At 39.1% G+C, this 23140-nt stretch overlaps 1 protein-coding gene across 1 annotated transcript in view; it reads left to right on the forward strand.

The window, feature by feature from the left end:
• Positions 1–23140, forward strand: part of SHISA6 (shisa family member 6) — a 530517-nt gene that overhangs the window by 196145 nt on the left and 311232 nt on the right. The gene's annotated exons all lie outside the window — the stretch shown is intronic.

Below are 23140 nucleotides of genomic sequence, written 5' to 3' on the forward strand. Positions count from 1 at the left end.
CAAGATTATCTTCTGTGTCTGTGTTAATTGGTTTCCCTTTTCTTTGTTGAAGAGGGTCTGTGCAATCCTTCTGCCTAGTCCGCCATCTTAGAAGGATAATTTTTATGTTGTGCTAAGGCATTTAGTGGAGCTCTGGTAGTGTAGTGCCTGAGGCACTTGATTCCTAACCAGAAGGCTGGCGGTTCACACCCACCAGCCACTCCTCGGAAGGAAGGTTGGGCAATTTACTTCCATAGTGATCTGCCTCAGAAACCCAAGGAAGGGTTGCTATGAGTTGGGGCCGACTCCACAGTGCATAGCAACAACAATAAGGCATTTAGAATTTATTCTGTAAACAGTGAGATGAGAAACCATTGAGGAATTTTGAGTAAGGGAATGGCAGATGAGATTTACATGCTAGAAAGATTGTACTTGTGATTGTTCATGATTGAATAAGAAAAAGGGGTAAGGCCAAAGGCCAAAAAAAGAGAAGAATTTAATAGTCCACTGAATGTAGGCAAAAAGAGATAGTATTGATCCATTACAAGTAAGAATTAACAACCTCTAATGATTGATTATCTGTGTGATGAAGAACTTGGTTTGGGCTCCTCCAGAAGCTGACTCTGAGGAAAGGGCCCTAACCACCTGTGATAGAAAATTGGCTACATGGCTCAAACCATTGTTGGGTGGAACACCCAACACGTAAGGAAGGTGCCTCGAGTGGGGTGATACATAAACTCAGCCCAAAGCAATCTACCTCCAGGTCTAAGAGAAAACATCTAACAGTGTGCCCACAGGCTCCAGGGCCCCTAGTAACATTATGGGTATACTCAGAAGGCACCAGATAAACAGGAGGAAAGAGAGATGCTTTGAGGGATGGAAGAAAGATAATTTATCTGTTCATAATTTAGACTTTAATGTTGCTCTGAATTGAAAAACATCATTTCTGCCTTCTGGAACTGTCTGCTGGGAGAAGACATCTGTTTTTTGAGTTGTCATGGGCATGGTATATAAATTCATGTTTATAGAATTATTTCAGGTGAACTATGAGGAAAAAGGGGAGAGGGAGAAGATTCAAATGTGTTTTTTTCCTAACAGAACCATCTCTCTCAGGGTTTTTCAACCTTTCCATTATTGATACTTTGGGCTGGGTAAGCCTTTGTTGTTGGTGGTGGTGGGGTCAGTTCCTGTGCACTGTCAGATTTTTTTTAATGCATTTTATTGAAATGTAATTTATGTTCAGTCAACTACACAAAACACAAGACATAGGTCAATGCATTTTTTTTTGCAGTGTTCCCTCCCCTCCCTTCCCACCCCTAGCAACCAACAAACAAAGTTTCCCTCCATATATAAACCTTGCCTTGACCCTCCACAACAACAAACTAATATTATATTTGTCCTTCTGTGATTGACTTCTTTCACTCAGCATTATGTCCTCAAAGTTCACCCATGTTATGTGGTGTTTTGCAGACTCTACATTATTCTTTAGTGCTGCATAGCATTCTGTTGTGTGTATATACCATAGTTTGGTCATCCACTGTTCCATAGATGGGCACATAGGTTGTTTCCAACTTTTTACTATTGTAAATAGTGCTGCAATGAACATGGATGTGCATATATCTGTTCCTGTCCTGACCCTCACCTCTCTAGGATTTATCTAGTAATGGGATTGCTGGGTCAAATGGTAAGTCCAATTCTAGCTTTCTAAAGAATCACCATACTGCTTTCCACAGTCATTGTATCACTTCACAGTCCCACCAGAAGGGTATGAGAGTCCCAATCTCTCCACATTCCCACCAGCATTTGTTATTTTCTGTCTCGTTGAACCTTGCCATCAGTGATGGGGTGAGATGGTATCTCATTATTGTTTTGATTTGCATCTCTCTGATGGCCAATGATCATGAGCATCTCTTCGTGTATTTGCTGGCCTCCTGAATATCCTCCTTGGTGAAATGTCTATTCATGTCTTCTGCCTATTTTTCAATTGGATTGTTAATTCCTTTGCTGTTGAAGTATTGGAGTTTTCTATAAATCTTAGAGAAGCTCTAGTAGTGTAGTGCCAAGGCACTTGACTGCTAACCACAAGGCTGATGGTTCAAACCCACCAGTCACTCCTTGGAAGGAAGGTTGGACAATCTACTTCCATAGTGATATCACCTTGGAAACCCAAGGAGGGGTCTCTATGAGTCAAGTCTGACTCCATGGCACATAACAACAACAACAACATAAATCTTAGAGATAAATCCCTTGCCAAATATGTAATTATTGACAAGTATGAATTAGTTGCTGTCATTTTGTTATGTGCTTTTTCATGGTGTTGATTACTTTGTTCCATATAATTTTCTGTGCTGAGCTTGTTTTGTTTATGAATCATATCACTTTCTTCGTTGTTATTGTTTTAGTATTTGCTAAGTATTTGTGGTGGTCCTGTTTTTTATTTTGATATGAAGGCTTATCATTTTTCTTTGAGGTTACCCTGTGATTTATAGTTTTCTTCCCAAGTTTAGAACTATCTTGTAGTTGTCTTGACTTTCCTACCATTTATAAGTTCTGTAACTATACACTTTTTTTTCCCCTCTTTTTGGTTTGTAGTTGTCCTCATTTTTAAATTGATGTCTCTGGTTCTCTGTTTACAGTTTTGTAGGCTTATTTACTTTGGATACGTCCATGGCTGGGTTGGTTTCTGGGTTGTGTCACCATGTGTGTTAATGATCAGTTATTGTTTGTTGTTGTTGCTTCTCTGTCCAAAGGACTCCCTTTAGCATCTCTTGTAAGATTGGTCTGGTTTTAACAAATTCCCTTAATTTCTGCTTATCTGGAAATGTCCTAATTTCACCATCATATTTGAGGGACAGTTTTGCTGGATACATAATTCTTGGTTGGAAATTTTTGTCTTTCAAGGTTTTATATAAACAATCCCATTGTCTCCTCGCCTTCATGGTTTCTTGGAGAAATCTGAGCTTAGTCTTATTGGTTGCCCCTTGTAAGTAACTTTTCGTTTTTCCCATGCTGCTTTCAGGATTCTTTCTTTATCTTTGGTTTTGATGAGTTTAATGATGATATATCTCGGTGATTTTCCTTTGGGGTCTATCCTGTTTGGGGTTTGTTGGACTTCTTGAATGGATATATTCTTATTTTTCATCATACCAGGAAAATTCTCTTCCAAGAAATCTTCACCATTTTTTTCTGTGGTTTTATTTGTCTCTTCCTATTCTGGAATTCCAATTACACATAGGTTATTCATTTTGATGATATGCCACATGAACCTTAGGCTTTCTTCATTTTGTTTTGATCTTTTTTGTGTTTGATCTCTTTTTAAAGAAGTATTGAGATATTTGCCTTCAATCTCACTAATTCCGTCTTCCATTGATTCAGTTCTACTCCTTTGTCCATTCAATGTGTTATCTATTTCTGAAAATTCAGTATTAATATTCTGTATATCTATGTGTAGATTTTGTATCATTTCTAATTTTTCATTTATTTTGTCATTTTGTTCTTGTACTGTCTTTCAAAATTGTTGTAGGGTTTTCTCTGTGTTTTCCTCAATTTTGTCAGTGTTTTCCTTGATCTGTCTCTCAATTTATTGAAGATACCTAAATATACTTCTTCTGAATTCCTTATCAGGGAGTTCCAATGTGGTGTCTTCCTCAGGGATATGTTTTGGGTCTGTATCCTGCTCCCTTGTTTCTCCTGCTTTACCTTGCTTCTTTGTGTGCATTGTGATGATCTGTTGTCTCCGAGGCATTATGATGTTTTTGTGTTTATATTTAATTGGTGATTGTATGTTGCAGTTACTTTCCCACTATTTTGTTTTTTTTGGATTTTATCTAAGTAAGCAGGGTACTGTGCTCCTCTATTCAGTAGTTGGAAGCACTTATACACTCACCACCTGTCTCCTTTCCTGTTATCAGCCATATATATATATATATATATATAATCTGCTGTCCTTGGCAAACAGAGCTTATTCTTAGGTCCCTGGAATTTGAATGAGAATGCTGTCACTTTAAAATCCAAAATGGCCACCACTTGTAAACATTCAATATGGCTACACTCTCTGGACATTGGAAAGTCCACAGCTCAAGTTGTCTCCTTCCTTGCTGTTTCCCTTCCTGGTCAAAGGCCACCAGCACAGTTATCCCTGCAGCCCTTGGTGACCAGTGCTGATCTTTAGGCAATTATCAGGTCCTAGCACCACTTGGAAATATTCAGGCTGTTGGTCCCATCAGAGTCACTGAGAGTCCACTGTTCCAATTGTCTCCATACTCACTGTTTCCATTCAGGTTTTTCCACTAGTCAGTGCCTAATCCACTTCTTTATACTTCCTTTCAAAGCTCAGGGTCCAGGACAGTGTTCTGTATCTCTGGCAATAGGTTTCTTTTTTCTTTGTTGAAGAGGATCTGTATAGATTATCTGCTTATTCCTCTATCTTACTGGAAGTCCACTGTCAGATGTTTTGAAGAATCTTTGGTCTCTACTCATTATATATATTAAAAAAAAAAAAAAACAAAAAACCACGAACTCACTGCCGTCAAGTTGGATCTGACTCATAGCGACCCCTCCTTAGGTTTCTGAGGTGGTATCACTATGTAAGTAGATTGCCGAACGTTCTTTCCATCTACTCATTATACTCTCTACTTTGTGACAGTTTAAAATGTTTCCAGACATTGACACATGTCCCTTGTGGGGCGAATCACTCCCAGTATAGAGCCACTACTCCACACTACTGATCCTCATATTTGGATTGTACCTGAGTACCTTGTTTAAATGCAGATTTGGTTTCAGTGGGTCTGGAATGGGGCCTAATACTCTGCATTTCTAACAGAGTTTCAGATGATGCTCTTGCTGCTACTCCAAGGACCACACTTTGAGTAGCCATGTTTTGACATTGCCCATCTTTTCTCCCTTCTACACACTCTCCCCCCACATGGGATGGAGGCTATATGGCAGCAAAGGTCCTACGAGAGTCTTTTACTTGGCTCAGCAAGAACTTCCACCTGGCAGGGACTACTTGCTTCATGTTCCATCCTCAGGATTCTCTCTTGGAAAGATGGGGCAGGTGGGAATAAATTAATGAAATGCATCTCAACCTTATTCTTAACACTTCTGAGGTCAGACAGGAAGCCTTGCACATCTAGAGATTGTAGAGGCCTGGAGGAGCTCACTAATCAGCCAAGGCTGTTGGGTCTTAGTACCTTGGGTGCAGTTCAGAGGGCCCTGCTGCTAATGGGACTAGAAGTCTGTGCCTTGTTTGTGGTTGTGTGTCCCCCTTCTCATTCTCTGCTGCATGCACACATACTTGCACAGTGATATCTTCATTTGTTCCTCCCCTCAGGAAACAGAATAGCTGTTTTTAAATGCAATACAGCTAAAGGCTCTTGTTCTTTCCAGTCATTGTGCTAGTTATGAGCCTTCAGATGCGGGTATGTTAAATCACAGAACTTTCTTGAAAATGTCCTAGCAACCGGCTTTCTTTGGATTCCAAGGAGAACTGTGATTTGGAGCAGAATGAAAAGGCACCAACTCCTGACTTCCATTCAACCCCATGTGTATTAGAAAGAACTGTGCTCCATAGGGTATTCAGTGCCCGATTTTTCAAAAGGTAATCAGTAGGCCGTTCTTCTTCACAGTTGTCTCTGAGTAGATTTGAACTCCCAACCTTTCAGTTACCAATCCATGTGTTAATTCTTTGTACCACCCTGGGATTCAGGACAGGACACTATCCTATTAAACGCAAACAACTACTGTAGGTGTTATGCATTAGCACTTCACTAGTAACACTTTAGGGTGAAACCAAAACTTCATTAAACATTCCCAGAGAGGCTGATGGAGAGCACTTTACACCAGGCCTCCTGTTCCCAAAGCTAAGTGAGAGGGCAGAGTCAGGGTATTGGCTGTCCCTTTATTCTGAAGTTTGAAGTGACTGAAAGGGGCAGAGGCTTGTTACTCTGAGCATCCTTCCACCAAACTGAACTTCTTCAAAGCTGTAAAATTAAGTATATGCTTATCTTTGCTCAGGTATGTTATTTTCATTCCAAAATGGACATGTTATTTCAAAATAGAAGCACCCTTCTTCCCTTGTTAATCTTCCTAAGCCATAGAGAGCCCCTCTTCAGCCTTGGTTTCTATATCACTTCTCTACCTCTCTCCTGTATGGACACACTGATACGTATAGGCTACAGATATGTAGCATTGAAGCTACATACCTGTCTGGGGCTTGTGACCCAAGTTTTCCACCAACTCATTCCCCTACTTGGCCTTTAAATTCTCCAACAAACTTCTGAGCAGAGCCTGAATTAATGCTAGGGTGGTTATTGTTGTTCATTGTCACTGAGTCATCTCTGACTCATGGTGACCCTGTATAAAACACTATGCCATCTTCATGGTCATTGGTATGTTTGAGTTCATTGTTTTACCTACTGCAACAGTCCATCTCATTGATGGTCCTTTATTCTAGCTACACAGTCAGACATAAGTTTTCACTTTTGTTGCTTTCTGTGCTCCTTTGAGACTGACTGCTGTTGGTTGAGTGTGTAGGCACTTGTGCCTCTTCCTCAAGAATCATCCCTTGTGAACATGCATTCTATTCCCCCCTGCTGTTTCACCACTTCCTCTTTTTTCCTTTATCCAGAATAACCATTTCTGGAATCAGTTAAGGTGCTGGTAAGAAAGATAATCCAACTTAGTTGAAGGGATTAAGAGACTAAATAGGGGTTTTATTCAGTGGCAAGTAACAACAGAGACTAGCAGGGTCCCAGTGTAGTGCAAATGATTAACAGGACTTTTTACAATATGTTGTTGTTGTTATGTGCCATCGAGTAGGAACCAACTCATAGTGACTCCTCCTTGGGTTTCCAAGGCAGTATCACTATGAAAGTAGATTGCCCCATCTTCCTTCCAAGGAGTGGCTGGTGGGTTTGAACCGCCAGCCTTCTGGTTAGCAATCAGGTGCCTTAGGCACTATGCTACCAGAGCTCCGTTTTACAATATGGGCTCATAAAATATATGTCCTTCTGCGATTGACTTATTTCACTCAGCATAGTGTACTCCAAATCCATCCACATTGTGAGAAGATTTATGTATTCTTCATTACTCTTTAATGTAGTGTAGTATTCCACTGTGTGAATGTACTATAATTTGGTTATCCATTCATCTGTTGATGGGCATTTAGGTTGTTTCCATCTCTTTGCTATAGTGAATTGTGCTGCGGTGCACATAGGTGTGCATATGTCTGTTTGTGTCCTGTCTCTCACCGCTTTAGGATATATTCCTAGTAATGGAATTGCTGGATTAAATGGTATTTCTATTTACAGTTTTAAATGAAATGTCATGCCATTTTCTACAATGGTTGTACCATTTTGCAGTCCCACCAGCAGTGTATGAGAGTTCCAATCTCTCCACAACCTCATCAGCATTTGTTATTTTCTGCCTTGTTGAACTTTGCTATTATTGCTGGGGTGAGATGATATCTCATTGTTGTTTTGATTTCCATCTCTTGAATGGCTAATGATCATGAACATTTCCTCATGTGTTTCTTGGCTGCCAGTATATCATCTTTAGTGAAGGATCTGTTCATGTCCCTTGCCCATCTTTGAGTTGGATTGTTTGTCTTTTTGGTGTCGAGGTGCTGAAGTTTTCTATAAATTTTGGCGATAAGTCCTTTGTCACATATGTCATAGCCAAATTATTTTCCCAACCTGTAGGTTCTCTTTTTATCCTTTTGAAGAAGTCTTTTGATGAGCGTAAGAATTTATTTTTTTTAAAAAAATGCCACTCATCTAGCTTCTCTTCCACTGCCTGTGCATCTTGGGTTATACTTGATAGTCTATTTATGCCATCAATAAAGGCCCCTAGATTTGCCCCTATTTTATCTTTGGTGAGCTTTATAGTTTTGGGTTTTACATTTAGGTCATTGATCCAACTTGAGTTTGTTTTTGTGTATAGGGTGAGGTATGGGTCTTGTTTCATTTTTCTGCAAGTGGATATCCAATTTTGCCAGCACCCTATTTCTTAAAGAGGCTATCTCTTCCCTATTTAATGGGTTTTAGTCCTATGTCAAAGATCAGCTGTCCATATCGATGGATGGGTCTATTTCTGGGTTTTTGATTCTGTTCCATTGATCTATCTGTCTATCATTGTACCAAGCTGTTTTAACTGCTGTGGCTGTATAGTAGGTTTTGAGATCTGGGAGTGTGAGACCTCCTACTTTGTTTTTCTTCTTCAGAAGTATTTTGCTTATCTGATATCTCTTTCGTTTCCATATGAAATAAATAATTGTGTTTTCCATATCCTTAAAAAGTGTTGATGGTGTCTGGATCAGGAATGCATTGACTGTATAGATTGCTTTGGGTAACGTTTTCACAATATTCAGTCTTCTTGTCCATGAACAAGGCAGGTTCTTCCATTTATGTAGATCCCTTGGAGTTTCTTGTAGAAATATTTTGTAGTTTTCCTTAGTATAGGTCTTTTATGTCTCTGGTAAGATTTATTCCTCAATATTTTATCTTTTGGCAGCTATTGTAAATGGTATTGTTTTCGTTATTCCCTTTTCAGAGGTCTCTTTGTTGATATAGAGGAGTCCAACTGATTTTTGTATGTTGACCTTGTATCCTAACACTTTGCTGAAACTCTGTTAGCTCCAGTAATATTTTTGCTGGGTATCTTGGGTTTTCTATGTATAGGATCATATCATCTGCAAATAGAGATCACTTTACTTCCTCTTTGCCAATTTGGATGCCTTTTATTCTCTTTCTTACGTTATTGGCCTTTCTAGGACTTCCAATACAGTGTTAAATAGAAGTGGTGATAGACAGCATCCTTGTCTGGTTCCCATTCACAGGAGGGATGCTTTGAGTCTTTTTCCTTTAACAATAATGTTGGCTGTTGGTTTTGAGTATATACCCTTTATTATGTTGAGGAGTTTCCTGTCTGTCCCTATTTTGCTGAGAATTTGGACAGGAACGGGCACTGGATTTTATTGAATGCCTTTTCTGTGTTGATTGATATGATCATATGGTTCTTTTGTTTTGTTTTGTTTATGTGGTGGATGACACTGGTTGCTTTTCTGATGTTGAACCATCCTTGCATACCTGGTATGAATCCCACTTGGTCATGATGTATTATTTTTTTTTTTATATATTGTTGGATTCTGTTGAAGATTTTTGTGTCTATATTCATGGGGGATAATGGTGTATAGTTTACCTCTTAGTGGTGTCTTTCCCTGGTTTTTGATATCACTGTTATGCTTGCTTCATAAAACAGATTTGGGAGTATTCCATCATTTTCTATGTTCTAGAATAGTTTGAGTAGTATTGGTGTCAACTCTTCCCTGAATGTTTGGTAAAATTCTCCAGTGAAGCCATCTGGGCCAGGAATTTGTCTTGTGGGAAGTTTTTTTTAATGACTTGTTCAATTTTTTTTTATTATTATTATGGGTCTGTTCAAGTATTCTATCTCCAACTTGGATAGATTAGGAGGTAGGTCTTGTGTTTCTAGAAACTTGTCCATCTCTTCTAGGTTCTTGAATCTGTTGGAGTACAGTTCTTCATAATATTCTGTTGGTGTGTTTTTTATTTCAGTTGGTTCTGTTGTAATATCACCCTTTTCGTTTATTATTCATGTTATTTGCATCTTCTCTTTCTTTTCCTTTGTTAGATTTGCTGGTGGTTTGTCAATTTTATTTTTTTTTAATCTTTTCAAAGAACCAGCTTCTTGTTTTGTTGATTTTCTCTATTTTTTTTTGTGTGTGTTGTTTTCTGTTTCATTTATTTTTTTTCCCTGATCTTTATTATTTCCATACTTCTGGATACTGTAGGTTTCTTTTGTTGCTCTTTTTTTTTTAATTTTTGGGGTTTTTGAGTTAGAGTGTTGATTTTGTTTCTTTCCTTTTTTTTTTTTTTTTTTTAATGTGTGCGTTTATAGCCATAAATTGATCTCTAAGTACTGCATTCACTGTGTCCCATAGGTTTTGGTAAGATGTATCTTCATTTTCAGTTGATTCTAGGAACTTTTTTTTTTTTATTTCAAACTTTATTTCTTCTGCTATGCAGTACTTTTTGAACAGTGCATCATTCAGTTTCCACATATTTGATATTTTTTTCTTGATCTTCCTATTATTGATTTCTAATTTTATGGCATTGAGGTCCAAGAAGATGGTTTGTAGTATTTCAGTGTTTTTTAATTTATTGAGGCTTGTTTTCTGTCCTAACATATTGTCTATTCCGGAGAATGATCCACGTGCACTGGAGAAGAATGTATGTTATACATTTTTGGGTGGAGTGATCTGTATATATTTATGAGGTCGAGTTCGTTGATTGTGTTGTTGAGCTCTTCTTTGTTTTTGTTGAGTTTTTTGTAGTTGTTTTGTTCCTCCTTGAAAGTGGTGTGTTAAAGTTTCCTGTTACTATTGTGGAGTTGTCTGTTTTTCCTTTCATTTCAGTTGATATTTGCTTTATGTATTTTGGAGCACTTTTATTGGGTGCATAGATATTTATTATGGTGATATCTTCTTGGTCAGCTGATTCTTTTAGCATCATATAATGTCCTTCTTTGTCCCTTATGCTGTTTTTCACCTTGAAGTCTATTTTATCAGAAATTAACATTGCCACTCCTGCTCTTCTTTGGTTGCCATTAGCTTGGTATATATTTTTCTTTCCTTAATTTTTAATTTGTTTTTATCTTTGTGTCTAAGGTGGGTCTCTTGTCAGCAGCATATTTATGGGTCTTTTCTTATCTGATCAGTCACACTCTTTCTCTTGACTGGTGCATATATTCCATTCACATTGAGTGTAATTAGTGATGAGTATGAATTTATTGCTGTCATTCTATTGTGTTTTTTGTTATGTTGTTGGCGATTTCCTCATTCCAAATATTTTTCTGTGTTCAGCTCTTTTGTTATCAAGTGTTTCTTCTCTTTTCTTCATTATTGTTGGTTTTGTGCTTACAAAGTCCATGTATTTTTCTTCTTTCTGGAATTGCTTAAGAAGACTGTTAATTTTCTTTGTGGTTACCCTGAAGTAAATTCTTATGTCCTTAAGATTGGAGCCATCAATTTTATAAAGACATTGTGCTGTCTTCCTCTCCATTTGGAAGTTTTGTAATTAGAACTTTTATTCCCTCTATTTGCTTCATTGTTGGTCTTCAGATTGCCTCCCTTGTTTCTCTGTGTACCTGGTTTTGTGAGGTTATTTTGAGCATCCATTTCTGGTTTCTAAGTATTGATGTCAAGTGTCTTGATTTTAATTTGTTGTTATCTGTTGTGGATTCTCTATTGGAAGGACTCCCTTTAGCATTTCTTGTAGGGTTGGTCTGGCTTTCACAAATTCCTTTAATTTGTTTGCCATCTGAGAGTGTCTTGATTTCACCCTCATATTTGAGGAACAATTTGGCTGGCTATAGAATTCTTGGTTAGAAGTTCGTTTCCTTCAGTGTTTTATATATGCCATCCCATTGGCTTCTTACCTGCATGGTTTCTGCTGAATAATCAAAATTTAGTCTTACTGGTTGTCCATTGTAGGTGACATTTCATTTTTCCCAAGCTGCTCCCAAGATTCTTTCTTTGTTTTTGATTCTGGACAGTCTTGATGACTTCCTTTTGGGATCTCTCCTGTATGGGATTTGTTGAGCTTCTTGGACAGATATATTTTCTTCTTTCATGATATGGGGAAAATTTTCTGTTAGCAAGTCTTTCACAATTTTCTCAGGGTTTTTTTTTTTTTTTTTTTTTCCCCTCCTCTTGTTCTGGTATTCCAATGAGGCATATGTTGATTCTTTTCATGTCATCCCATATAAATCTTAGTTCTCTTCATTTCTCTTAAATCTTTGTTCTGATTTTTTTTTTTTTTTCATACATCCTGGCATCAAGGGATTTGTCTTTTAGTTGGGAAATAGCTTCTTCAGCCAGTTACAGTCTACTCTTTTGTCCTTCTAATGTGTTGTCTAACTCTGTAATTTTAGTGTTCATCTTCTGGATTTCTAACAGCTGTTTTTGTATGAGTTCTAATTGTGTTTTTATCTTGTTATTTTGTTCATGAGTGATTTTCCTGACTTCTTCCTGGGTGTTGTCTGTGTTCTCATTGATTCTGTTTGTGGTTTCCTTGAGCTTTTGGAGAATCATATATACATACCTTCTAAATTCCTTCTCAGATAATTCTATTGCCTGTTCTCCTTCCATGATAGATAATTCTTTAGCCTGGGGTTTTATTTCTATTGTCTTGTCCTGTTTTTTTTTTTTTTTTTTTGTATGATTTGAGGTTGTCTGTTGTTGTTCCCAGACATTTTGATATTGTTGTGTTTAACTGTTAATTATGTATTGATTTGTTTCATCCTGATTTTGTTTTACTATATCTGCAATGGTGGAACAAGTATACTTTTTTGGTTATTAGTTCAGTTGTAGTGGGTTGCTCTCCAGATCTCTTTGTGTTGGTGGACTCACTGGTGGGGATGTGGATGCAGGTTTCTGTTCATCATGAAGGGGATTTGGGGTTAGGATGAGCAGGTGTTATGGTGGTTTAATGTGCTCCTTCTATTGAATGAGGCAGGGGAGAAGTGGAAAACAGAGAAAGAAAAGGAGAGAGAGAGAAAAAAAAAATAGGATCTGTAGTGAGTCCCCATTTTCCACATTTGGGTAAGGTGCTACTGGCTCAGGCAGTGTTTTGTGTCTTCCTGGTACGGCTACTGACGATGACCTCATATTGTCAATCAAAGACCCGTGTTTCAAAATCAACAGAGACCTCAGTGTGTGGACAACCAGTATTTTCTGCTTTGATCATGAAGTTGCAAAAACCCAGGGCCCCATTCCACTCTGTACTAAAAAGCAGTTGTGGAAGAGTTGAACCCAAGCCCACTGCTGCACACTGGCTCTGGTGCTCTGCCCACTTGGAGAGAGTTTCTCCCTCTCCCCCACTCCTTTCTGGACTCTGCAGTGGCCTGAGCCAAGGGAGGTTTTGATCTATTTCCCAGTAAGTTTATCTACTCACTTAGCTCAGCTCAGCTCCCAGGGACTCCATCAAAAACTCACAGTCTGAGTATTCTGAGTCCCCAACACTTCTGTGGGTTCTATGATTTTTTTTTTTTTTTTCTCCTTCTCTCCACATTCCTGGTTTGTATTGCTAATGAGACTCTCCTCCTTTTCTCCATCTCTCTCCCGGCTAGGCAGGTTTTTTTTTTTTTTTTTTTCCCCCAGTTGTTTAATCTGCTCCTTTTCTCTGCTTCCAGTAAATCTGGTACCCTATGTTCTCCTTAGTTGCTCATAACTCCAGTATTGTTGTGTCCATCTGCTTTATCTAGTTATTTAGAAATTAAGATGCTAGAGGGAACAAATGTGTGTGATACAGGTATGATGTCATCTTCCCAACTCAGGTGTTTCTTATGTGTAGAGAAGTTTCTGCATAAATATAAGACCAGACAAAACAAAAACAAACCTACTGCCATCAAGTTGTTTCTGATTCATAGCGATGCCCTTTGGGTTTCTGAGGCGGTAAATCTTAATGGAAGTAGATTGCCCAGTCTTCCTTCCACAGAGTGATTGGTGGGTTTGAACCATCAATCTTCTGGTTAGTAGTCAATGCCTTAGGCACTACACCACCAAAGCTCCTTAATGAGGCATGTAGATAAGCCCATCTTTACAAATGAAAGTATTTATATTAATGGGAAAGCATTTGGACACTCACCGAGTAACCAGCTGATTATGCAGGTAATAGAGGAAAATGAAAGCTACCTTCTGACAGGGATGGAGGACATTGAGGGTCCATTGACTTTCTTACTCCATATGCTGTGGCACTATGAAAAGGCCAGTCTTGGGATTTGAAACTCTGCTCTTCAATAGAAGACCTTGCATGATTTGCTTCACCCTTTTCAGTCTGCTTTCTTCCTTGGTCAAATGGGTATAATGAAACATCCTTTCAATGTTGTTATGGGCATACAGGAATGATAAAGGAATTCATTCTTGCTGAGTGCCTTCTGTGTGCCAAGATTTCAGTCTGGCGGGATATTGGAAGCCAAGGCAACTTCCATTACCTCTTCACCCCTAACTCTAAACCTATCCGAATCCTGTCCTAACCCTGACTTTTTCTCAGGAAGGATAGTTCCACAGAATCCCTTATGGAGAGGCCTGGCACCTCTGAATAAGTAAATAGGCCTGAAGTGGCACTGACTCTATTCTTGTTGACCAAAGCAGTTTTATAAAACTCCAGCTATTCTTGTCCAGGATGAGGAATTCAAATGCTAAATCCCTTTCTGGTGATTGCAGTTGGGACCAAGGAGGGACAGCCTCAACACAGCAGGATGCACACATCACCAAAACCCAACCAAACCAGTTGCCGTTGAGTTGACTCCAACTCATTGTGATCCTGCGTGTAAGAGTAGAAATGTACACTGTAGTGTTTTCATTGGCTGATTTTTTTTTGTACCCAGATTGACAAGCCTTCCTTCTGAGACATCTGTGGATGCACTCTAACATTCAGCCCCTTGGTTAGTAGCATGCTTAACCATTTGTGCCACCTTGTTGTTGTTGTTGTTACATGCCGTCGAGTCCGACCTGACTCATAGCGACCCCTCCTTGGGTTTCCAAGGTAGTATCACTACGGAAGTAGATTGCCCCATCTTCCTAGTATCATCTTAATAAGCAGACTGATGACAAGTTCCCATCTTCCCTGTTGGTTCAAACTCTGCCTCTCAGAGACTCTAGCACCAGTCGAGACAATCTGTTTAACATGAATTAGAGACAGAATGCACTGTGCCCAAACCAGGCTCCATCAGCCCCACTGAAGGCTGCTGCCTTTAGCTAGTCCCCTCAGAGCTTTCCTGTTTGCTCTGCCTCATTTGCATGAAGCCATCTCCCAGAGCTGCTATTTAACAGATACAAACATCCTACACAGTTATTCTCTTCCCAGTCACAGCAGAATAAATTCTGCTACCAAGGCAGCTGGAGCATCTTGTTTAAAGTTCACACCCGAGGAGATTAGGGTGTTAATGGCCAATTCTTTTAAATGAGCAGAGAGTCAGGAGACCTGTTCCCTTTGACTGACAGCCATGGGGTCTGAGCTCATATGTCTGGGTGAGAACCATCCTGGGTGAGCTTGCAACAGCTCAGGATTCATCCTGTTCATAGAGTGAAGTGCAGCCCACTCAGCTTGCCAATTACTTTAACCATTCCCCTATGATGTCCCCTGGAAGTTACATAGCCACGTCCCTGCTAGGTTTTTGGAGTCTGAGGTCACTTTCCTCCAAATGCCAAGTGATGGTGAAAGGAGGGTCCTCCAGATTTTCCAGGTACAGGCTGTCATTTGGTTTTGGGCCCCTTGCTTTACTGTTCAATGAAAAGTAAAGAGAGCAAGAAGCAAGGAGGTAACACCGAGTCAGAGGTCTGTGGTAGAAAGAGGAATCCCCACCTTTTTTGAATTATGACTTTTTAGTCACTTCCTTCATCAAAATGCACCCTATTTCTGATATAGAATATTTCTTCTTATAAAGGAATGTTGTTAGCTACCATTGAGTCAGCCTTTAATTCATGGCAACCCCATGGACAATGGGACAGGACCATTGTGATCCATAGAGTTTTCACTGGTTGATTTTCAGAAGTAGATTATCAAGCCTTTCTTCCTACTCTGTTTTAGTTTGGAAGCTCCACTGAAACCTGTTCAGCATTGTAGCAACATGCAGGTCTCCACTGACAGATTGCATATGAGGTATATTAACCAGGAATTGAGCCTGGGCCTCCTGCATGGAAGGCAAGAATTCTGCCACTGAAATAAATTTATTTTATAATGCCCTCTATAAATAGAATACCTGTTCATTAAAGAAAGTTTGGAAAATACAGAAAATTACCCACAGTTGCACTGGTGGACCATGCAATCCTCAGCATATATGACCATGAGACTAGAAGAACTAGATGGTGCCCAACTACCACTGTCAACCACTGGGGTGGGGGTGGGGGGATCTATGTAGGAGATCCTAGATGGAGTGGTAGAACAATGTGGAACAAAACTAAAAAATCATAAAATAAATAAATAATAAGGATCAAGTTTGCTGGTTGGATAGAGCCTGGTGAAACCCCTGAGACTATGACCTCTAACTGCCTTTCAGGTCTGGAATTCAACCCACTCCTGTGGCTTCCAGCCAAATAAAAGACAGGCATATGAGCTGAATATTTATATTAGGTAGATACATTCCTTGGAGAGATCAATCATGGGAGAATAGAAGGGCTTTTTGAATGCACAGGGAGACAGCTCGGGGGACAAGAGAGCATGAGAAGGAAGGACACAGAGAAGATGTAGCTATGTGGGAAGTAGTGAGAAGAGAGATGTTACATTGTGGGAAATTGCAGTCAATGTCTTGAGACAAATTGTATACGAACTACTACATGGATAGTGAATTTGCTCTGTAAACTTTCACCCAAATCACAATAAAAATTTTTTAAAAAATTACCCAGATTTGCAACAGACCCCTTGAGAACAACTAATATATTCCTTCCACCTGATTTGTATTCCCTTTTACTTAGAAATCAAAGATGAAATCAAATTATGTACATTATTACTCTTTTGTTCATTTAATATTATACCATGTAAATTTCCCATGACAGTAAAATAGTCTTCAAAAGATAGCAGTGAATGACTACAAAGCATTGTAGTTTTTGGATGTAACATGATTTATTCAGCTGTTTGCTATTGATCACATATAGCTTGATTCTTGTTTTACACTATTATAAATAATACTATAATGATAATCATCATGCATAAGTCTCTGCTATGTTTGTAATTATTTGCCTCAGCTAGATTGCTACAAGAATCTTGAATTTCAAAGTTAAAATATGTGAATATTTTAAGACTTGCTATACGTCCTATATTGCCCTAAAGATATTTTGTCCCATTGTATTTCTTCTTTTGTGAATTGCCTATTCATTTCCATGGCCTGTTTTTTCCTAAATTCCCTATGAACATTTATATATGTATATATTAAAAATGCATATAGGATATTATTAAGAACACTTAATTGTACTCATGAGGAACCTGTACATAGATCAGGAGGCTGTCATTCAAACAACACAAGGGGACACTGTGTGGTTTAAAATCAAGAAGTGAGTTCATCAGCGTTGTATCATTTCACCATGTTTATTCAACCTGTATGTTGAGCTGGAATATATGAAGAAAAACGTGGCATCAGGATTGGAGGAAGAATAATTAACAACTTGTGATATGCTGACAACACAACTTTGCTTGCTGAAACTGAGGATGATGTTTGTGATGAAGTGATAAAGATTGAAGAATACAGTCTGTAGTATGGATTACAGTTCAAAATAAAGAAAACTAAAATCCTCACAACTGGACCTATAAGCAGCATCACGATAAATGGAGAAAAGATTGAGTTGTTAAAGACTTCATATTACTTGGTTCTACAATCAACACCAATGGAAGCAGCAGGCAAGATATCAGATGACTTATAGCACTGGGAAAATAAGCTGCAACACACCTCTTTCAAGTGCTGAAGAGCAAAGAAGTCTCCTTGAGGACTAAGGTGCACCTGACACAAGCCATGGTATTTTCAATCACCTCATATGAATGTGAGAACTGGGCAATAAATAAGGAAGACTGAAGAAGAGTTGATGCTTTTGAGTTGTGCTGGCAAAGAATGATGAAAGTACTGTGGACTGCTAAAAGAACTAACAAATCTGTCCTGGAAGATGTGCAGCAGGAATGCTCCTTGGAAGTGAGATTGACCAGACATCTTCTCACCTACTTTGGTCATGTTATAAGAGGGAACCATTTCTTAGAGAAGGATAGCATGCTTGGTAAAGCGGAGGGTCAACACAAAATGGGAAGGCCCTCAACAATTTGGATTGACATAGTGACTACAACGATGGGCTCAGATATAGCAAGGATTGTGGTGCTGGCACAGGACCAGGCAGTGTTTCATTCTGCTGTGCATGAGGTTGCTGTAAGTCGAAGACAACCCGATAGCACATAACAACAAGGAGAACATATATTAAAAATATTAACTGTTGTTAATGTTTTTACTCAGTTTATTTTTGCTAGTAACTTTGCAAAAATGCATGGTGATTTTTAACATATAAAATCTGACTTATTAGTCCTTGTTTTTATGCTTAGGTATGTTCTGCTCATGAGTGCATCAGGGTTGTATCCTTTCACCACACTTTTTCAATCTGTATACTGAGGAAATAATCTGAGAAGTTGGACTATATGAAGAAGAATGTGGCATCAGGATTGGAGGAAGACTCATTAACAACCTACCATATGCAGATGACACAACTTTGCTTGTTGATAGTGAGGATGACTTGAAGCACTTACTGATGAAAATTAATGACAACAATCTGAAGTATGGATTACATCTCAACATAAAGAAAACAAAAATCCTTACAACTGGGCCAAGAAGCAGCAGCACAATAAATGGAGAAAAGATTGAAGGTGTCAAAGATTTCGTATTACTTGGTTCCACAATCAACAACAATGGAAGGAGGAGTCAAGACATGAGACAACATATTGCACTGGGAAAATCTGCTGCAAAAGACCTTTTTAAAGTGCTGAAGAATGAAGATGCCTCTTCGAAGACTAAGGTGCACCTGACCCAAGCCATGGTGTTTTCAATCACCTCCTATGCATGTGAGATCTGGACAATGAATAAGGAAGACTGAAGAAGAGTTAACTCTTTTGAGTTGTGGTGTTGCCGAAGAATACAGAAAGTACCATGGACTGACAACAGAACTAATAGATCTGTCCTGCAAGAACTGTAGCCAGGGTGTTCCTTTGAAGCGAGAATGGCCAGACTTCCTTTGACCTACTTTGGTCGTATTGTCAGAAAGGACCATTCCCTGGAGAAGGATATCATGCTGGTAAAGTGGAGGGTCAATGAAAAAGGTGAAGCTGCTCAATGAGATGGACTGCCACAGTGGCTGCAACAATGGGCTCCCGTATAGCAAGTATCGTGAGGCTGGCACGGGACCGGGCAGTGTTTCATTCTGTTGTACAGAGGGTCGCTATGAGTTGGAGCTGAGTCAACAGCAACTAACAACAAAAACAACATGCTCTGCTCACTCAGTATGTAAAACATTTTTACAGATATTTTCATCACTCCTTTTATGGTACTATTTTGTGCATATTAAATTCTAGTCTATGACTAAAATATGTTTTGATGAATGGTGTATGCTCTACTCTGAATATGTTTATTTGCAAGAAACATAAATCCACTCAAAATACATCAAATAAAAGAATGCTTATTCATAAATATACAGGCATCTTGTGACTTTCAAAGTAACTAGGTCTTGTGGGAACTGAGAGAGAGGGAGGCAGGGAATCTCACATTGTGGCCTCCTGGCCATGGATGGCTGCGTCTCTTTCCACAAGACATTTCCTCTCTCTTAAACCAGGTTCTTATGCTTGCACATGGCTTGGGAGTGCAGAGAATTGTGGATTGCATGTGGCGGCATAGTGTCTTAACAGGTATTTCAGCTCTCCTTGATATGACTTTGCATGGTCTATCTAACTGGAGTATTTGAAACTCTTAATTTATATTCTCTGTTTTTTAAAAAATATTGTGGTTTAGGTGAAAGTTTGCACAGCAAATTAAGTTCCCATTTAACAATTTTTATAAGGATTGTTCAATCACATTGGTGACATTTTTCACAGTGTGTCAACATTCTCATTTTTCCATTCTGTTTGTTCTGTTTCCATTAATCTAGCTTCCTTACCCCTCATTACCTTCTCATCTATTCTTTTCTTTCTTTTTTAAATGTGATTTGGGTGAAAATTTACAGAGCAAATTCCTTTTCCATATATCATTTCATGCATATTTTGTTTCATGACACTGGCTGCAATTCCCCCACAATGTAACAACTCTCTCCCCATAGTTACTTCACCCCTGTGTCCTTCCCTCCCATACACCCCTACCCCCTAAGCTGTCTCCCTGTGCATACACAGCCCTTCTATTCTCCCATGATTGATCCTCCAAGTAGTAAATCTACCTGAGGTAAACGTACAGGCAATATCCCTGTCTGTTATTTGGCTGAAAGCCACCAGAGTGATTTCAATTCCAGACGTGAAGGGTAGCTAGGGACCAGAGTCTCAGAGTCTCACCAGGCTCCTCTATCAGACCAGCAAACCTGGTCTTTTTTTTTTTTTTCATGATTTTGAATTTTTTTCCACATTGTTCTCTCACTCTATCCAGGATTTCCTGCACTGATCACCCTCCTAGTGGTTGACAATGAGCCAGATACCATGTAGTTCTTCTGGTCCCATGGTCATATAGGTTGAAGATCGCATGGTCTACCAGTCCCTTGAGCTAATTGTTGCCATGTGTCTTTGCTTTTCTTCATTCCTCTTTGCTCTGGATGAGGAGAAACCCATCGTTGCATCTACATGGTGGATTGCATGCTTTTAATATCCCAGTTGCTACTCAGCAAAGTAGGATGTAGAACAATGTTTTGTATAGTGTCTTATGCCAATTGAACTTGCTGTCCCCTGGAACCATGACCCTGAGCCCACAGATCCAATTACTCACTCCCTCTGGGTAGCTGGTTGTGGCCAAGAAGTCAACACAATCTTGTTCCTCATCAACTGTACTGTATACCTGGACATTCTTATAGCAAACACAAATACACTTCTAGAAACATCACCTGCCAACCCTATATGGGGTCCTGGGCACACTACCCCCTGCCTAGACATAGCTGATCATTCAGCCTATTCACCTATCTATCCACCCATGGATCTATGCTTGCCATCACTGATAATGCAGTACTGTATATGAAAAAGGGTTCATCTTTGTTGTCTGTACCTCTCTATATCTTCCTCTTCCTCAATGCCACCATGTTGATCATTCACTTGGTACATTTTCTTTCCCTTCACCCAAATCAATACTTGTCTCTGCCTATCTAGCAGTGTTCGCTCCTCTCCCCTCCCACCCCTGATAACCAACAGAGAAAGTTTCCTTCCATATATAAACCTTTCCTTGACATTTTACAATAATGAGTTCATACAATATTTGTCTCTTTCTGTGATTGACTTATTTCACTGAGCACAATGTCCTCCAAGTTCATGCACATTATGCAATGGTTTATAGATTCTACATTATTCTTCAGTGTTGTATAGTATTCCATTGTGTGTAAGTACCATAATTTGGTAATCCATTGTTCTGTTGATGGGCACCTAGGTTGTTTCCATCTTTTTGGTAGTTAATGGTGCTGTGATGAACGTGGGTGTGGATATATCTGTTTTTGTCCTGGCTCCACTTCTTTAGGATGTTGTTGTTGTTGTTATGTGCTGTCAAGTCAGAGCCGACTCATAGCAACCTCCCCTTGGGTTTCCAAGGCAGTATCACTATGGAAGTAGGTTTCCCAACCTTCCTTCTGAGGAGTGGCTGGTGAGTTTGAACCGTCAGCCTTCTGGTTAGCAGTCAAGTGCTTTAGGCACTACACTACCTGAGCTCCTAAAACAACCAAACTCACTGCCGTCGAGTCAATTTGACTCATAGCAACCCCTCTTTCGGTTTCTGAGGCAGTATCTCTATGTTGCCCAATCTTCCTTCCTAGGGGTAGCTGTTGGGTTTGAACCACCAGCCTTCTGGTTAGCAGTCAAATGCCTTAGACACTATGCCACCAGTGCTCCCTTCTTTAGGATATATACCTGAGAATGTGTTGGTTGGGTCAAGTGGTATTTCTAATTCCAATTTTTTAAGGAATCACCATACTGCTTTCCACAGTTGCTGTATCATCATACAGTCCCACAGTCCCACCAGCAGTGTATGAGAGTCCCAATCTCTCCACATGCTCACCAGCATTTGTTATTTTCTGTCTTATTGAACTGGGCATTCCTACTTCCTTAGTGATACTGCCTTGGAAACCCAAGGAGGGGTTGCTATGAGTCGGGGCCGACTCGCTGGCAAGCAACAACAACAACACATTAGTGCAAATAGAAGGGATATTCCTCAACATAATAAAGGGCATATGCCCTTTATTTATGTTGTTTTGATTTGCATCTTTCAAATGGCTAATGATAATGAACATTTCTGCATGTATTTGTTGGACTCCTGAATATCCTTCTTGGTGAAATGTCTATTCGTGTCTTCTGCCCATTTTTGAATTGGATTCTTTGTCTTTTATTTTTGATATGTTGGAGTTTTCCATAAATTTTAGAGATAAGTCCCTTGTCAGATATGTCATTGCCAAATATTTTTTCCCAATCTGTATGTAGGTTCTCTTTTGACTCTTTTGGAGAAGGCTTTGGAAAGACATAAAAAATTAGTTTTTAGAAGGTCCCTTTCATCTAGTTTATCTTTGCTGTTTGTACATTTTGGGTGATGCTTGATAATCTATTTATGCCATAACTTAGGGCCCCTAAATTTGCCCCTATTTTTTCCTTGAGGAACTTTATAATTTTACGTTTCACATTTAAGTCTTTGGTTCACCTGGAGTTAGTTTTTGTGTATGGTGTGAGGTATGGATCTTGTTTCATTTTTCTGCAAATGGATATCCAATTTTTCCAGCATCATTTGTTAAAGAGACAATCTCTTCCTCATTTGACAAAGGATTTCAGCCTTTTGTCAAGAATCAGCTTGACATAGGTTGATTGATATATTTCTGGGTTCTGAAGTCTGTTCCACTGGTCTATGTGCCTGTCATTGTACCAATACCAGGCAGTTTTGACTACCGTGGCTGTATAGCAATTTTGAGATCCAGGAGTGTAAGACCTCATACTTTGTTCTTCTTCTTCAGTAGTGCTTTGCTTATCTGAGGTCTCTTTCCTTTCCATATAAAGTTAGCGATTGGTTTTTCCATGTCCTTAAAAAATGTTGATGGAATCTGGATTGAGGTTGCATTAAATGTATAGATTGTTTTGGGTAGTATTGACATTTTCACAATGTTCAATCTTCCTATCCACGAGCATGGTATGTTCTTCCATTTATATAGCTCTCTTATAGTTTCTTAAATTAGTGTGTTGTAGTTGTTGTAGTTTTCTTTGTACAGGTCTTTTGTGTCCCTGGTAAGATTTAATCCACGTATTTTATTTTTTTGGTAGCTGTTGTAAATGGAGGAGCTCTGGTGGTGTAGTGCCTAAGGCATTTGACTACTAACTAGAAGGTTAATGGCTCAAACCAACCAGCCACTCCCCAGAAGGAATGTTGGGCAATCTACTTCGATAGTGATTGTTGTTGTTGTTGT

This window comes from Orycteropus afer, unplaced genomic scaffold, assembly GCF_000298275.1.
Source record: "Orycteropus afer afer isolate SDZICR_OR568_19922 unplaced genomic scaffold, OryAfe1.0 scaffold00199, whole genome shotgun sequence".
Taxonomy (NCBI): domain Eukaryota; kingdom Metazoa; phylum Chordata; class Mammalia; order Tubulidentata; family Orycteropodidae; genus Orycteropus; species Orycteropus afer.